The following is a 16,650-nucleotide window of genomic DNA, read 5'->3' on the forward strand; positions in this document are numbered from 1 at the left end:
GATTAATTTCTATCATATAGACTTCATACTAGGCATACTCAGATCAACATTTCAGTATTATAAATCTCAATACTTTTAGATGATTTGAACCTAAAAGTTTTAAGTTTCCAGCCAATAAGCCTGGCATAGCTGCTAAATTTCAAAATGGTCACAACTTTCCTGCTGGGGAAGTCAAGAAGCAAACCCATAGCTATTCACATGTAAACTTGACTATCAACTTCCTGGTGGTACTTGCCTTAGGGGCGGGAAATTTCAAAAGAGCTATTTTAAATCACCTTGGGAAACAAGCCTGTATTTCTTTCTCAAGTTCATCTCCGCCATTTTTTTAAAAATATATTTTATTGATTTTTTACAGAGAGGAAGGGAGAGAGATAGAGAGTTAGAAACATCGATGAGAGAGAAACATTGATCAGGTACCTCCTGCACATCTCCTACTGGGGATATGCCCGCAACCAAGGTACATGCCCTTGACCGGAATCGAACCTGGAACCTTTCAGTCTGCAGGCCGACGCTCTATCCACTGAGCCAAACCGGTTTCAGCCATCTCCGCCATTTTTAAGGCCAAAACAGTCTTGGGTTTTTATTCTGTACACAGCAAAAGGTCAAGTTCAGCTCAAAATTATGCGCACTCGTTTTTAAACTGGCTTTTTCCCTTTACATGTGCATAGAAATCCCGGATGCATTTCTAAATTTTGTAAAACTTTTCAATTACAAGAAGGACTTTAAATTAGAATATTTGGGGAGGGGGCATCCACACTGGATGGCCACATGAGCTTCTTCCCTTCCCCCACATCCTGCTTTGGGGGAAGTTTCAGCAAATGACTCAGAAGGCGTATTTTTCCCAAAGTTATGCTTAATAGAAAAAGACATTTAAAATTTTTTCCTATTTCGCTTTCTAAAGTCATGGCTAGCACCCAAGGTTATCTTAGCTAAAGTTTGGTTGTCATAAGATGTTCTCCGGTAATTTTTAAATAAAACATTGAGTAATCTCATTGTGGGAGAGCTTACAGCTCTGCCCTCTCTTGCCACCTTTGAATCTCTCCATACCAGAGGTGGATTCGGCAATGGGGTTTCATTTCTTATTACAGATTTTAGATTCCAAATACAAATTAAGATATTAATTTGAACAAGAAACCACATTGAGGTGACCATGGCACTCTTTTTTTTTTTTTCAAGTTCTGATTAACTTTTTGGCAAACTTTTAATATCTAATGTACCTTTTTCAAGAAAACAAGGGTTATGTTCTATAATAACATGCAAAAACTGTAAGAGATTACCTTCTGAAACTTTAACTCCTTAAGCATGCAACTCAATAGTTTATTATAAAGTTTCTTACTTTTTTTAAAAGCCGAATGTACTTTTTTAAAGCCAAATCCTGCCCCGTTAGCCTGGTTAAGAAAACATTCCCAGCCTACTTATAGATCCGGAGAGCTAACTTTGATGTGTTAAAACTAAGTAAAATGCATTTACTCAATCCAAAGCAGGCATTAAAAAGGAAAACCCCAAATGCTCTCTTATATCCATTTTAAGAGTAGGATTGGCGCTTTCTGCTATTACCTGAGTCCTGATCTATCACCCCAGGGAGAGCTTGCCAATCCTGCACTTTCCTGGGGTGGAAAGGCTGCAGTGGGGTTAAGGATAAGGCTCCTTTGGCCAACCTTCTCCCATGCCTCTACATTTACCTTTCCGGCACCTTTCCTTCCTCAGAAAAGCATGGACACACTTGTATAAAACGTTCCGTCTGACTAGGAGTAACCTTAACTCCTCTGCTAGCAAGCATATGTGTTAAAAGATCAATACAGAGTCTTTTTCCTTTAGACTAAGTATGGCACATCTCAATCTAAGTTCTGTACTATCCACCCACTTAGCCTACTTATCCTCTATAGGGGGGTCTGCAGCACCCTATCGTGGAGTCCTATCCGTCCCGAGTGTGGGGGCTCTCAATGTGGGGGGGGCGCTTACCTAGGGGTATCCTGTTTGGCCTGTCCGGGTGCCATATGCTGGGGGCCAGCCCCAGCGGCCCAGGGGTTCCCAAAGGTGTGGACGGAGTCAGCAAAGAATGTTTTACATGGAGACAGCATTCAAAACTCGCTAGCTTTCCTTAGTCTCCGTGGATCTTCCCGTGCCTGGCTGAGGCCACAGAGAAAGATCCCAAGGCAAGCTGCGCCTTTATTTTATAGTGAGAGGTAAACAAGGTAGTGGTTGCCAAAGTTACACTGTTCTTGTGAGTTTCACTTGTTTACACTGTTCTTGTGAGTTTCACTTGTTTTTGTTCTTGTGAGTTTCACTTGTTTACACCATGGTTATACTTCCTGCACTTCCTCAGCCCATTAGCTTCCCAGATAACATCTAGGGAGTGTTACAAGGTTAAGCCTAATTATACTAAGAGGACTGTGCCCTCTAAGCTGGGAGTGTTTGTGACTTTGCCCACAGGTCAGTCCAAGGCTTAACCCTATATCAGCTCCCTACATCCTGGGATTTCACTTTGTCATTCCAGATACCCAGACAGGGCTGCTCCACAACATTCTAGAAATTTGATATCCTGTCTCCCAGCTATTCTAGAGGTAGAGGTCTTGAGAGCAGTGAACCCCTTCAGTCAGTTCCAAGAAGAAACTGCTAACCCAGGAACCCATCTCTTTAAGAGAAAAGAGGGCACAGTGGGCAGGAAAACCTCTCTGATCACCCCAACCCAGACTTATATGTCAAATTCCGGGCCCATGAAGGAATAATACCCTCTTTCCAACCTATCTGAAAAAAATTGAATAGGAAGCCCCTCTGGGAAGCCATATGGGACCTCAATAACCAGCTGAGATGGCACCAGGCCTTGAGTAACAGGTGTTGAAGACACCATGAGGCATCAGGGGAGGGTTTGGAGAGGCTGGGCTTCTGAGGCTTTGGAAGACTCCAGGTGAAGGAACAAGGTGAGTGAGGACAGGCCAGCCAATCTGGAGCATCTTTCTAATGTCCATGCCTACTCCTTACACTCCTGTTTGATGTAGTAAGCTGATGGAAGAGCCAGAGCTAGAATATTCTAGCTGGAGGCATATGTGTAGGGGAAACTCAGACAGCTGATTAGGAGCCAAAGGGATGCACCTGAGCAGGAGACTGGGTGCCTAAGTGCCAAGTAAAGGGAGATGGACAATCTCGATGTTTTCCATCCTCCTGGTCCTTCCTGGATGTGGACATCCTGGGTTGGACATCCTGGGTGGGACCAGTAAGGGATCCAGGAGCCTGAACACCACACTGGGACTCTGACCATGAGGGGGAGGACTAAGCCCAAGGACAAAAACCAAGACAGCAAGGATAGGCAGGCAGCAGTTGCCTGGCAAGGCCACATTGATCTTCTCTAGCCAAAACTCCATTAGAGATGCCAAAACAGCTTTGGAATCTTGGAAGGAGTCTTTCAAAAAGGGTGATATCTGTGAAAGCATCAGAATCTTGGTTGGGGAATAGGAGGTGCTGAGCATGCTCATTCTGAATCCTAAACTTTAGGTCACAGGGACCAAGTGCAAGTGCATGAGCAGGAGAATGGAAACCCAGCTGTGACAATGACCCTGCTCAAAATGACCAGACCCAGCTAAACTGGCTTGGCCTGAACCATACTTGTTCTGGGCAGGGCACGAGGGCTCCAGGCCCACCTTTCTTGATTGGACCACAGACTGGGGCCAAAACAAACATTTTTCCTAGAGACATCCCCTCTGTGCCTACCTCCTTTCTAGTTTGTGCCAACTTTTAAGGATGATCTATCATCCACCTGTGGAGAAAGGGCAAATTGAGATTAAAGAGAAGGCTAAGAAAATGTGACAGAAGGCTGGCTGTGGGAGGGGAAGAGAGGTGGCCATCATCATGGCTATTAAAGTACTCTTCAGGCTCCTCCCTCAGGTTTTGCAAACCTCATATCAAAGCCTTCTCCCCAACTCTCACCTTGGAAGAGGTGGCAAAGGCTATTATCCCTCTGTTTCAAAGGGGCAAGGGGAGGATTCAGCCCCACTTTCTGACTTAGCCCTGCCCTGTATGGCACCCCATCTTCCAGCTCTTACCCCTTGGTCCACCTTCCCTCACCAGAACAGGATGGGAGGAAGGTCAAGAGAGCAGGGTTGGTCAGTGGAGGCATCACTCAGAGCCATGGAGCCTTAGCACATCTGGGGAGGTGCCAGGTAGTGCCCAGTTAAAAACAAGCTCTCCCCTTAGCTCAGAGATTCCCAAACTACATTCACTCAGATTCTACCCCACAACTTTTGCTGAACCTTTATACTATCTATATTATTCTCCGAATATTTTTAAGCCAACATACCTTTTTTAGTTAGATAATTTTATTTTAAAAGAAACATTTCTATGAGTAACTTAAGAGGAAATTCAGTCTCATATTCATAAATAGAAGGTAATTGTAAAACCAAATACAATGGAAAAACAAAACCACATTCTAAAATATTAACTAGGCACAGAAGCTAGGAGTCCTTGAGTCTGAGGTCTGTCATTTGGTGTGCAAGGGAAGGAGGTTTTTAAGAATTAGAGGCATTGAAGGCATACCACTACCAACCAGAGACATGCTCTGTGTTTCCTGAAGCCTTTGAAAGTAATTGAAATCAGGTAACATTCTTACCAAGTGACATGATGGTGTGGCCATGTGTGACATAAAATCATCTCCCTACCAGCAATCTTTACTGTGCTTCCTCATAGTATATGTGGCCCTTACCAAGAAAACTGCCTGCTTCTACCCTGGCCTCTTTCCCCCCCTACGGGCCAGACTGATTTGTTAAAACCCAAGTCAGGTCCTGTCTCTTCTCTGTCCAGAGCCTGCATGGCTTCCACCTCACTCAGAGTACAATCCAGTCCTTATTATGACCGTGTGAGCCCCATTGCTCCTCCACCTCAGTCATACCACCACCCTAGAGCAGTTGCTGTTTTCCCTTGCCTGATTTACTTTTCCCTACATCACCTCTTTCCTTACCTCCTCTAGATCTTACTTAAACATCACCTCCTCAGTGAAGCCCTTCCTGGCCACCCAAAAATTGTAGGTCTATAACCACCACTCCTGACACTTTCTATTCTCCTTCCCTGACCTATTTTGCTCCTTAACAATTATTAATATTTAACATACATATAGTTTATTTGTTTATCTGGTTTATTGACTGTGTCTCCACTAAATCCCAGACTTCATGAAAGCATGATGGACTTTTGTTCCTTTTGTTTACTATTGTGTCCTCAATTCCTAGAAAGTGCTAAGTTTTTGTTGAATGAAACAAGAATCTTATTTCCTCACTAGGGGCCCAGTGCATGAAATTTGTGCACTTGGGGGGGGGCACTCAGCCCAGCCTGCCCCCTCTCACATACTGGGAGCCCTCAGGGGATGTCCTACTGACGGCTTAGGCCCGCTCCCTGCTCCCCTTAGGGAGTGGGCCTATGCTGCAGTCTGGCCTCCCTTTGTGGGAGGTAACCAGGTTGATCAGGGGAAGGCACCAGCCCCATCACCCCACTGCTGCAGCCACTGCCAGTCATCGTAGCCACCAAGGTGTTTTCATCAAATGGACTCCAGTCCCTTCACCATGAAAAAATGACAAATTTCTTTAGGCATTTTCAAGATGTCTTTCATAGGATATGACATTTCTTTCTTTCTTTCTTTTTTTTTTTAATCCTCACCTGAGGATATGTTTCCATTGATTTTTAGAGAATATGGAATAGAAAGGGAAAGACAGAGAGAAGCATCAAAGTGAGAGGAACACTTTGGTTGCCTCCTGCATGAGCCCCTGGGCCCCAGCCAGGGAGAAGCCTGCAACCTAGGTACATGCCCTTGGTCAGAATTGAACCCAGACCCTGCGGTCGGCAGGCCGAGGCATTATCCACTGACTAAACCAGCGAGGGCAGGATATGACATTTCTTAGCCCTCCAGCAGCCGACCTTTGTTTTTTTTGTTTGTTTGTTTTGTTTTTTTGAGTGTGGTAGAAAAACCCTAGACCACCTTTTCGGATTCTTATTACTCAAGTTACTAAGAATATTACCAGTGGCATACAGGGAGCTTAGCCAATGAGTGGTCACAAAAGGTGTTTCCTCTGTAGTTCACTCCGATCTCTGGCTCCGCCCCTGTCCAGGCCCCTCCAATCGCCGGCTCCACCCCTGCCCAAGCCCCTCCAATCGCAGTCTCTGCCCCTGCCTAGGCCTGCAGCCTCTGGCCAAGCCTGCAGGCCTGAGCAGGGGACCTCCAGACCCCTCTGATCCCAGTCTCCACCCCTGCCCTCCAATTGCCTCATCCTCCCCTCTGCCCCCCTGCCTCCCCCACCACCTGCCTAGCCAACAGGCCTGGACACTTCAGCGGCGGGGCTGAGGGGACTGGGTGCCGCCATCTTTTGGCTATGGGAGCGGCCATCTTTGTGATGGAGTGACAACTAATTTGCATATTACTCTTTTATTAGATAGGATTAGCCATGAAAAGCATAATGTTATTATCATTATGCCCATTTGCAGATGAGAAAACTAAGGCCAAGGTTGCAAACCAGTAAGTAGCAGAGTCATGATTTGAAGATAGACTTCAAACCTTGTGCTCTTTTCAAAATGTCATTTAGTTCAGGCCCCTCATGTTATACTTAGAGTGAATAAAGCTCCTACTCAGAGTCACCAAACTTAAAGGTAGCATAGGCCTGGAGGGAGGACTTGAGCCTCTGGTTCTATATATGAAAGACATCACAGACTGTATGTGGAGCTGCCTTCCTGGGCAGAAAGCCCGAGTCTCCTTAGCCCTCCTCAAGCTCTCTTCTCATTTCAGCAGCTCCTTCTCACAGGTCCCAGCTCTCTTTCCCAACCTGATCCTCATATCCTGAACACCTGGATCTACCTCCTCAAGGCCCCTGGCCCTTGGAGGGAGGTGGCACTGGCAGACCCCAAGACCACCGTGTCACAGGGCTAGAAGGCTTCCTTCTGGCAGAAAGGCCTCTTCACTGAAACTGTGAAGGTGAGTGGCATCAATGCTCCAAAAATCATTGTTTCTGTAATTCACATCTCAATGCAGCAGCAGCAGGAAGCAGCATCCCTGGGCTGGTAATGGGAAGGTATTCCCTCCCATCCCAGCCAGATCCTTCCTGGAAGTGACCATGCCCTGATCCTGAGCCCCCAGTGCATGGTTGCCAGCCTCATTCACTCAAAAAGCCAGTTCTGAGCATCTTCTGGGTGCCACACTTGTACCAGGTGCCAGTCCCCACCCTCCCAGGACTCACAGCCTACTGGGGGACAGAGGAGAGAACCTACAGCCTGGTGAGTGCTCTGCCATGGGAGCCAGAGGAACCCCACCCTGAATGAAAATGGGGTCCTGAGGGAAATATAGAGCTCTGCAGGAAGGGATGAGATAGGAATATAAGCTTTGCTTTTGTGGGTCATAAAATGTCTTCTCTCCCCCCAGGGATCCAGTTCTAATTGGCACTCACTGCATGCAAGATTATCTCAGGCTGGGTGCCCCCAGAAGCAGACACTGAGGCAAAGATCTGAGTGTGAATAGTTTATTTGGAAAATGATCCCAGGAAGTACTGGGAGGGGACGGGGGAAGCAAGATGGAGAAAGGAACGAAGCCAGAACAGGTGACTGCTGTGGGCAACTGAGATCTAGTCTTCTTGGAAACCTCTGAGGGACCAAATAGAGCACACCTTAGATTTGTCCTAGGGTGTGGCGAGGAGCTGGACTATTTATCCACCCCAGTACCTTGTTTGAGATGCTCCCAGGGGTGATAGTTCCTGGCATTGCTGGGATAACTCATCAGTGGGCCAAACTAGCTCCTGGGCCAAAGAGAGCTCTCAGCAAAGACTTTCAAATATTTGTATGGGAAGCTGTGGGGTAGGCATGCATGGGATGAAAGGGGTATGGGCAAGGCCTCATGGCATCTGAACACAGTGCGCTTTGGAACATCATATAACTTCTGAGTCTTAATCTCCTCACCTACAAAATGAACACAATACCAACTCCCTACACGTTTACCTTGAACTTTAAATGAGATAATAGTAGCTCAGGGCTTAGCACATAGAAGGTACTCAATAAAGATTTTCTTCTCTTTTTTTTGGCAACATTGTTCATTGTCCAAAGGCCATTTCTGAGCTGTAGGGTCCTGCATGACTGCCTCAGACACAGTCCCTATGCGAGCCCCAGGCCTATGAACAGAGGCAAGAGTGCTTATTCTTCTGGAAGCCAAAGCCACTCTGATGGCCATCTGGCCTCAATCAAGGACATTACCAGGGCTGACAGCCACAGGAGGTGTGGCCCCTCCTGCACCTCTCTGCCATTAGCCTTGCACCTACATGGGCAGACAGGCCTCAGGGCACTTCCCAGGAGCTTGGGGATTACAGAGAGCAGGCCCTGCCCCCTTCTCATCACAGACCCTGGGACAGGGACACCACAGGGTCAGGGCCCAGAAGACCAAGTAGGAGGGAGATGGGTGTGCAGGACACTGAACAATCCTGGGCCTTAACCCCATAAGAAGCTGACAGGATTATGGTGGATCTATGCAGGGTCAGTGCCTCCTCGCCCTGGGAAGCTGGCTGTGAGTGAGAGGAGAGGCTCTATGGAGTGGGAGCCTGCCTACAGTCCTTGAGACTATATTTTACTTCCCTCCCTAGTCTCTCTTTCCCTATTAGCCTGGGGGAGAGCAGGAACTCTAGACTGCTGGCCCTGGGACCCTGAGGAGAGGGTCAGGCTAGGCAGCTTCCCAGCCCTATCCTCAAGACTACCTTGTCAGTCCAGATGTCGTTTGGAAGGAGGGGAAGAACAGGCTTATGTAAATGTCAGAGGGGTAAACAGCTTCCTTGATTCTGGCAGAAGTGGGTACAGGGCTGGAGAAGAGAGGGAAAGGGGGGGTCTATTCTGATCCCCCCATTCATATCAGAGATGCAGTCCCTGTAACTGTTCCAAGAACCTCAGAGTGGCCAGTGTCACTACTCTATTTTGTGGATGTGGAAATGAATCAGAGCAAGGCTGTATCTTCCCTCAGTTGCATCCAGGATTCTCCTCCTTGCAGTGGTGCAGTGGGCACCAATGGGTTAATGGATTGGTCTTCCAGACCACTGACACTGAGGCTTTCTGGCAGCCTGGGACATCCTTGGAGCAGAATCTAAACACCGACTGGAGGACTGGAGTGGTGACAGCTCCTCCCACAGACACAGCTGCTCTGACCCTTTGGTTCAGAAAGCCCTGGCCTCTCCCCAGTGTGAATGCCCAGCTGGATATCCCTCTCCATCTGTGTCCCCATGGCCAGCTTCCACCCACATCCCTGAATGAGGCAGGTGTGCAGAACTTTCCCACTCTTTGAGGCATGTCTGTGTGCCCAGAGTCTCCCTCGTATGTAACCTTTAAATCAGTGATGGCGAACCTATGACACGCGTGTCGGAGGTGACACGCGAACTCATTTTTTTTGGTTGATTTTTCTTTGTTAAATGGCATTTAAATATATAAAATAAATATCAAAAATATAAGTCTTTGTTTTACTATGGTTGCAAATATCAAAAAATTTCTATATGTGACACAGCACCAGAGTTAAATTAGGGTTTTTCAAAATGCTGACACGCCAAGCTCAAAAGGTTCGCCATCACTGCTTTAAATGCTGTGCCACAGATAACAGTGTGGTGATTGCTGAGGGGAGGAGCAGAGGAAAGAAGGTAAAAAGTAGATGAATGGTGATGGAAGGAGACTTGACCTGGGGTGATGAACACACAATAGAGTATACAGAAGATGTATTATAGAACTTATACCTGAAACCTGCATAATTTTATTAATCAATGTCACCCCAATAAATTCAAGTAAATAAATAAAAACATACATACTGTGCTCAGCCACAGAGGGAGCCTCTGGAGGGCAGTGTGGGGAAAAAGGGGCCTAAGGCAGATGCTGAGCTAAAATCAGAGGCTTTGTCAGGGTCCAGGGAATGACCCCTGCTTCTACTCTTACCCAGAGTGGGGAGATGGTTGACATCATCCTCAACTCAGGTAAGGTAGGCTTCTGCCCTGAGCTCTGCACTTTGAAGGCTCTGCTTGTCCTTGGACTCTCTGTTATGAGAGGCTTCTTCCCTGGGCCAACCCTTTTAAGAGGCCTGAGAAGTGTACAGGAGGCTGTATGCAGGGGATGGGGTGTGGACAGAGTGTGGCCTTACAGGCAGGGTATCTGTGCCCATGTTTGTGAGCAAGGGCCTTTTCAGGTTGGGACAGAGCCAGGGGCAGAGGGATAGGGGAGGAGCAGGCCAGGATCTGGGACTAGAATCTAAGAGCAAGCTCTTTCCAACAAGTCTAGATTTTTAAACCCAAACTTTCAGGCTGCTGTGAAGGTATATTTGTCAAGGTAGGAGCCTAAGACATGTTTTATTTAACTGTTTGTTAGTTTGATTTATAATTAAAATACCTAGATGTATGTACATGGGCTTCCTCTTATACCCACAAATATTAGGGATGGGCCTCAGAGGGTGCTGGGGCATTAGACTCAATTCTCTGTGCTCTGTGAAGCAAAGCAGTCACTTCCACTAGGTGACATGACTACTGACACAGACGTGAACAGGCACCAGGCTATGGAGTCTCCTGTCTGGTAGGGTTTTGAGTTCAGCACTCAAGGCCCCACTACACAGAAGGCAGAATTGAGGCCTAGAGGATGCAGGGACTTGCCAATAATATACACAAAGTCTGTGTACATACATGCGTGTGTGCAAGTGTAGGACATTTCACGCATCAGGATAGTGCATGCACACAGGGATGTGGGTGCACACAGTGTAGGCACTGGTGGGTTGCTGGTAGGTTTTTCTTCACATTTTTTCTGCACCGGGGAAGATCCATCATTTCCTTTTCCTGTAATGACATTGCCCTGAGTCAAATTTTTATTCAATTTCACAAAATTATTTAATATACAACATTCTCTGGGGCCCCTGCTGGAGGAGGTGATAGCAGAGGATAGTGGGGAATGGGGGACTGGATGGAATATTCCAGGGCAGGCCTGGGGCAGCCCCTCCCTGCTGAAGTGGCTGATAGTGGGGGATGGGGGCCTCCAGATGGAATATTCCAGGGCAGGCCTGGGGCAGCCCCTCCCTGCTGAAGTGGCTACACTAAAGGTACATGTGAGACTTGGGGTCCAACTAGCTTGGCTTTGTTACAGGTGACTGAATGACATTGGGGCAGTCATTTCACCTCTCGAGCCTCATTAGTATGTGAGGAGGAGGAGTATTGGGAGGATTTGAGGATATGACTGATGCCAAGGGCTGGCCCAGGTGGGAGCCCATACATGGCAGCTGCCATCTTTATCACTCTTGTAATTTATTCACTCTTTTTTCCTTCTATAAACTTCCATTCATTTGAGCTACCCTCTGCAAGGCACTGGAGATAGAGCAGTGAAAAGTGCCTGACCTCATGGAACTTACATTCTAGGAGACCAACACCAAAACAAAATAGGAAAGTAAAATAAATTATATTTTACATGGTGATAGCTGTTATGGAAAAAAATTAAGGAGAAGGGGGTGCAATTTAAACAAATGGTCAGGGAAGGCCTCACTTAGAAGGTGACCCTTGAGTATAGATATAAAAGGGGTAAGAGAGTGAGTCCTGTGCATCCTGAGCTAGAAGAATCTGGGATGGAGGGAACAGCAAGTGCAAAGGTCCTGAGATGGGGCATGCCTGGCATGTAGGAGGGACATCAGAGTCCAGTCTGGTGGAAGCAAATTGAGTGGGGAGGAGGAGTGAGGGGAGAGTGGAAAACATGAGGTCTCAGAGGGGCTGGGGACAAACTAAGAAGACCATGTAGGTCATTGTGAAGGCTTTGGTTTTTTTCTCTGTGATGGGAGCCATTGCAGGGTCATCATTCTCCCCGACAGATGCTCGAGGAGTGGGCAGTTTACCATCTCTTTCCCTGCTCCAGTGAGCTGAGCACATGCTCCCCTCACAAGACAGGATAGATGGGTCAGAGTCATCTAGACATCTCATAAAGTCCCCTGGAGGCAGCTATAGCCTGTGACAGAGAAGGATGGGGTTGGGGAAAGCTGAGCGGGACCCCAGACCCTGGCCCCTCTGTCTCAAGCCAGCACCTCGGGCCACAGTGGCTGGTCCCAGAAACTGCATCTTCCTTCCCTGGGTTCTAGCTCCCTCCTGTCTCACATTCCCCATGCTCTCCATGTCCCAGACACCCTGCCTGCTAACTCCAACCATGGTTTCTGTTTGGACAATCTCAACAACAGGAATGAAATGAACTTAATCTGTGAGAATAAGCACCTACTACGATGAATAGAGAACTAGACAGACCCAGTTGAGAGCCCCAGTGCAGCAGGAAACACCCAACTCCAGGAAGGAAACAACCCCCTAAGATCCAGGACCAGCCCAGGGCAGAGCCTGGAGACACAGCCCCTGTGAGGGCCATGGTCCTTCCAGTTCAACTCAACCTGCTTCCTCTAAACACCCATGCTGAGCCAGGAGCAACACCATCCCTGGGGACACAGTCATGACCAACTGAGTCCAAAATCGCAGTGCCAGCTGGGGGAGAAAGAGGGGCGCATGTGCAGTCCCTGCTCCACTGGCCAAACCCTGCATCCTGGTGTGGGACTGCATCTACACTGAGGAAGATATGACTCTTTCTAATCTGCACAAAGGCACTGTATGGGCTAGCAGTGGCCTTACCTTAGTCCCTGCACCTGATACCGTTATAATTAACCTAGTCATTAATAACAGGAAAGGAGCAAAGGGAAGGCCAAAAATTATAAGCATGCCATTCGGGCAATACCAGAAAGCTAAAACATTATAGTCCTCAGGGAGCCATGGGTCTATTCCCTGCAGATCACTGGGGGAAGGAACTGGACAGGGAAAGTAAACACATACCTAGTAAAGTTGGGGTGATATTGGGAATGTACTTGTCAGTCACACCTGAGAACAGGTCATTGGCCAGAATGAGCAGTGTCACTGCAAGGGCATGAAATTTGGGATATTTGATCCCCTGAACAAAGAAACTCACTCTCTTGTGCTCTTGGTTTCTCTTATGCTCTTGGGACTCTTATTGCTCAGGGTGTGCTTGGGGCCACACACAATGGACTAATGGACTGTTATTAGCCTGATGCTGAACTGGACCCAGCTGCAACATGGAACACCACCTCTGTACACTGGCTTTGCTTTTAGCTTTTCTGAAACTCCAGCTGCATTTCTATGTTTGGATTGGGACTTTGGAAACCCAGGGGTATAATTCCATGCAAATAAAAATTACTCATCCTCCCGTGTCTCAGAAAATTCATTTTCCTGACATAGCATAAGGACCCTATTCCAGCATTGAGTGGGGAAGAGAACACCCCAATTTCTCTGATAACAGAATGGTGACCATGAAGGGACCTCATAAGGGGATTAAAGCATGTAAAGTGTGGAAAGCATCTCTTCTCTGTTCCCTCTCACTTGCAGCCTCCAAACCAGCACTTGGAGGGCTAAACAGCAGAAGAAATAGAGGCTGACTGGGACCCTGATGAGAAATAGAATTTAACCTCCCTATTCTGGGAATTCTATAATTCCTCTCCGTCTCTCTCCCCTATTCTAATCCCTGTGTGGGCAATTTGCTTCCTTTTCTCTGCCTGTCGCTGCCTGGGATGCTGCTGTTTCAGACCCAGATCCCAAACTGGTTTTGTAGGTGTGCGGTGCCCAGCGACAGCTGCAGTGGCTGCCCCTGCCCCAGGAAACGGTGGCGACAGTGCCCATGCTCCCTCAGCGCTGCCATCGCTACAGAGAGGGCTGGAGGCGGGGGCGCTTGGAAGGGCCTGCGGGCGAAAGAAAGGTGCACACACATTGAACACCAATTCCAGGGGTTCTGTGCCTGGTGGGGAGGCACACAGATTCGTTCCCCTTTGTGGACTGCTCGCCTCCACTCCGGAAAGCTGGTTTGCAAGGTCTCCGGAGCCCGGCCCACGCATCGGAAGTGCTGAGCCCCCGGGCTAGGAGTGGGGGAGAGGGCTGAGAAATCGCTCACAGCCCAAATGCCGGACACCGGCACCCACTTGCTGCTGCTCTGACATTTACCCTGGGGCCTGAAACCCGTGCCCCCAGCCTGGGGCTTAAGGCCCTGACTACTGTCTTCCCTCTGGATTTCCAGCCTTCGGTGCTGGTGAGGGATCGGAACGACACCGGCAGAATTCTACCTCCCGCCCTGCAAGTTCCCCAGCCGGGAGGCCCCGCCGCCCCGCCGCCCCGCCGCCCCGCCGCCCCGCCCTCTCCCTAGCGGTTTGCAGGAATCTCTCAAGCCGAGGTAGCAGCCTGGTTCCCCGCTGCCTCTCCCCGCCTTTCCCCTTCACGCAGACACAGCGTGTGTGGCGGCTCACACCTTGCTGCCCCCTCCCCACAACTCTGCCAGGGGATTTCCCCTTGCAGTCTGCGGGCTGTGCGGTGGGAGGAGCGGAGGGGGGGGGGCAGGGGGGGAGTACAGGCTTGGACCTTGGGGCAGCACAGGAAGCCTGAACCCAGAGAAAGCTGCCGCAGGGTTCCCGCCCGGCCAGACGCATTGCCGGCTGCCATGGCCCCACCCTCTCTGCTCATCCCAAAGGGGCGGGAACCACCGCAGCTGCAACCTGTTGCTTAAAGGCGGAAATTATCATTGAAACCACCATGGCAGCCATTTTGCTGGAGAGCGGAAGTTCCACCCCTGGCAGCCATCTTGCTTGGGATAAAAGGTGTAACCAGGCAACAGGACTGAACTGCTGCAAATCTTTTTAACTTACTGCTTCTTGCTAATACTATGTTTCTTCTGCAAGCACAACTGTTATGTTTTTATTCATACAAATGTTAATGCTTGTTAGTAATGGTTTTTCCACAAGTATAGCTAATAGGAAAAAAACCTCAAATATACAGATGGTCAGAGAAATGAAAGGTTTTTATTACCTAATCTTGAAAACTGACTGGAAACAGAATTTAAACCCAGGGCCAGAGATGTTAAATTTTGTCCAGCCAAATTAACAGGGAATGCTCATTCCCCTCTTAAGGGAAGCTGTCTCCCACAGCCAAGCCTCTTAAGGGACTAAGACTGTTAGAAATATAAGAGACAGCAACAGGCTGCTAGCCAGCTAATAAAGGCAAGTTAAAAGAGCCAGACTTTTTCTATCAAAGACAGACATAGCGATGAAGACCTCCATTAAGATCAGAGGCTTCAGAATGTTCCATGTGGAGTTAAAGGCCTCACACCTGAACAATTATATCATTTCAGGAAGGGTCTCTGTCCCAGGTGTGGGAAGAGGCTTCAGACTGTGAATGAATGCAATCCCCCAGTTGCCTTATGTAGGACAGCTGGGTATGCCAAAGCAGCTAAAGTGTCAGCTAAAGTGCCCCTTGGATTCTGCTCTATGACAGAGAGCTAAGGAGCATAGAAGACATTCATGCCTCTCTCAGCTATCAAATCTCTCTCTTTTAAGGGAATAAAAGAGGATAAAAGGTTTTTAGGTTCTTCTCCCAGAAATCAATAGTTATACAGTCTCCATTCCTTAAGAGTACATTACCTACTCTGGCAAGGAATTTTATTCTGGGTTTTTCAAAGAAAGGACCATTTGCCTCTGAAATGCTAATACCTGGTCTCCAAGGACTCTTATCTGAACTATCTGTTGGAATGCAAATTCTAAGGAATAGATGCTATCTGAGCCTCAGCTATCTGAGCCAATCAACAAATTGCTAAATCAGCAAATTTTGCTGTATACCTGTCTCCATAGAAGTAGGTCTCTTAAAATGTCAATGTGTTTGCCAGTAAAGAAACCTATGTTTCTAAAAATTATGGAATGTGTTTGCCAATCTACGGAATGCTAATTATTTACTTTTAGCTTTTTCTCCCTACCTGATAACACTGGAATGTGGCAATTTTTTATGAGTGAGTCATGGCAATATATTTCTTTGTATAAATCTAATAAGTTCCAAACTGTGTGGTCTTATTAACCAAAACTTTGACTAGAATATCATGTCTAAGGAAGACATGGGTTGACTCTGGAAGTTACCAGAAAGCCTTAAGGAATTGAGATTGTCTTTTGAGGCCAATCAAAAGCTATTTGCAGAAATGGCCTAATATCTTGCTTTGTCACGTGGTTCATGACAGTCTTTCCAGGGAAGGAATGAAGGTTGCTCTCCTGAAAGATAGCAAGGAAGGAACCTCAAGACACCTTTGGGGACCTCAAGGATTTGAGGACTTAACCCAACTTACAGGTATTGCAGGCAAAGTCTGATGGCAACTGTGGCTTGACTTCTTCACCCTGAGGGGCTGACTACTCACTAAAGGTCAATCTAAAAATTTCTCACGAAAGATTCCAGCAAAGCAAATTTAAAAGAGTCTGTGTGTAGAGCATTTAAAGAGGTAATTGGGTGCCCTAGCTGGTTTGGCTCAGTGGATGGAATGTTGGCCTGCAGACTGAATGGTCCCGGGTTTGATTCCGGTCAAGGGCATATACCTTGATTGTGGGCACATCCCCAGTGGGGAGTGTGCAGGAGGCAGCTGAATTGATGTTTCTCTCTCATCAATGTTTCTAACTCTCTGTCCCTCTCCCTTTCTCTCTGTAAAAAATCAATAAAATATATTTTTTAAAAAATAAAAAATAAAGAGGTAATTAGGTAAAATAAAGTCATATGGGTGGGCCATAATATAATACAATAGGTGTCTTTATAAAAAGGAGAAATCTGGACACAGAAAGCACACCAACCCAGAGGTGACTAT

The 16,650-nt window shown here is 47.5% G+C and overlaps 1 pseudogene; it reads left to right on the forward strand.

Annotated features, from left to right (window-relative positions):
- The first annotated feature begins 9,931 nt into the window (after positions 1–9,931).
- Positions 9,932–16,650, forward strand: part of LOC118669276 — a 138,019-nt pseudogene continuing 131,300 nt past the window's right edge.

This window comes from Myotis myotis, unplaced genomic scaffold (genome assembly GCF_014108235.1).
Source record: "Myotis myotis isolate mMyoMyo1 unplaced genomic scaffold, mMyoMyo1.p scaffold_m19_p_1, whole genome shotgun sequence".
Lineage (NCBI taxonomy): Eukaryota > Metazoa > Chordata > Mammalia > Chiroptera > Vespertilionidae > Myotis > Myotis myotis.